The following is a 1,755-nucleotide window of genomic DNA, read 5'->3' as shown; positions in this document are numbered from 1 at the left end:
ATCTGCAGCCCCACAGGAAGGAAAATGGGACTTCAGGGAGGTTTACTGGGGGGAAGGGAAAAAAGAAAGCCCTCGGGTATGAGAGGGATTCTCAGACTGAGGGAAAGTGCTGAGGCTGTGAGGGGGTTATGCAAGGAGTGAGGGGGGCATTCAAGAGCATCATCAGGGTCCACCAAGGGGACCTGCATCAACAGCGGGAGACTGGACGGAGAAATCGGAGGCCAGGAGAGGGAAGCAGTGGGGCAGGGTGCCTGCACAGGGGGGGGGGCTTATTCACAGGATGCAAGAGGAGGATGTAGAAAGCAAGGAAAAGCTTGCTTGCTTGCTTGCTTGCTTGCTTGCTTGCTTGCTTGCTTGCTTGCTTGCTTGCTTGCTTGCTTGATGTGTGGGGGTGATTCTTGATACAGCAGGGGGAGCCCTCCAGGAACAGAACCCAAGAAGGGGAAGGGGGCAACGAGGGAAACTGAAGCCAGGACAAGGGAGGGAGGAAAGATGGGGTAGACGAGCCAAAGAAAGGGGGAGAGAAACGTCAGAGGCAGAATGTCAAAGGCAATGGAAGGACAATGCAGGGAAAGGAATGTATGAAGGAGAAGGGAGGGGAAGAATAAAGAAGGAGAGGAGAGGAGAGGAGAGGAGAGGAGAGGAGGATGAAAGGCTGAGAGGGATGGGGAAAAAAATCACTGGATGGACAGAAAGTTACAAAGAACGCTAGAAGTGGAGCAGAGAGGTTGGAAGGGAGAGCACAGCCCAGCGAGGTCAAAGAAGACATGGCTGTAAATCCATTTATTTAGCGGCTATGTCTTTTTTCTTCTTTTACTCTAGAGTAAGCAGAGGGGGCTCAATCCTGAACTTAAAGGCGCCTACTCCCGATACTCGGGTTCCTATCCAGATTGAGCCCCTGTGCCAACTCTAGAACAAAAATGAAGGGGAGAAGAGAGCTAGAGAGGGTGCGCCAGGGGGCTGCTAGATACGGATTGGAAGTCACGTCTCTTTTGGCCGTGAGAAGGCGACATTTTCCGCCAACACGCGAGTACTTATTTTGCCACTATGGCACAGGTGATGGATGGGAATTGCGGAGTTCTTCCCAACTCACGTGGCTGGGGCAAAGACGCGCCGTACGGCCGCCCGATTTCTTGGGGGGGAGGCGGGGGGAGAACGAATTGCAGGTGTTGGGAAAATTTCGTGCTACCGGGAGAAAAACGACCACCGGATGGAGGGGGAAGAGAGGTTCCCTGGGAACGAGGGATGAGGAGAGGTATCCAGGACTGTAGGAAAGGAGAGTCCAGGGGAGACTTAGGAAATGGGACCAGAATCAGACCGTAGCCAACCTAAAAGTTTTTTGGGGGGGGGGCATTAGAAAGTGTGTAGGAAGGGTAGTTGTTCTGGCAGGCCAAATAGTAAACTTTTTTTACAAATCATTTGTCTGAAGAATATCTGGGGAAGGGAGAACATAGAGGGGTGGGCTTAGCAACAGGACCCAAAGGAATTGGGTGAGGGGGTCAAGCCATGGAGCTGAAGCGGTTTGCCGAGGAAGGAAAAGTGAGTGGAAGAACTGGAAAGATGAGGGGAAAGGAAGGGAAGACGGTAGGAAGGAGGGGGGACGCGAGGAAATGAGTGCTAGTGGCAGCAGAAGGGAACAGATCAATGAAGGATGAGGCTGAATGGAGGGAAAGTGACAGGAGCGAGGGATGAATGGGTGGCGGAGCACTGCTGGCCCTCGGCGCAGGGGAGAGGCAGCGGGGGGGGGGGGGGGGG

Source organism: Varanus komodoensis, unplaced genomic scaffold (genome assembly GCF_004798865.1).
Source record: "Varanus komodoensis strain SLA01 unplaced genomic scaffold, ASM479886v1 scaffold53, whole genome shotgun sequence".
Taxonomy (NCBI): Eukaryota; Metazoa; Chordata; class Lepidosauria; order Squamata; family Varanidae; genus Varanus; species Varanus komodoensis.
The sequence above is the reverse complement of the archived record's forward strand: the minus strand, read 5'-3'. Positions refer to the sequence as shown.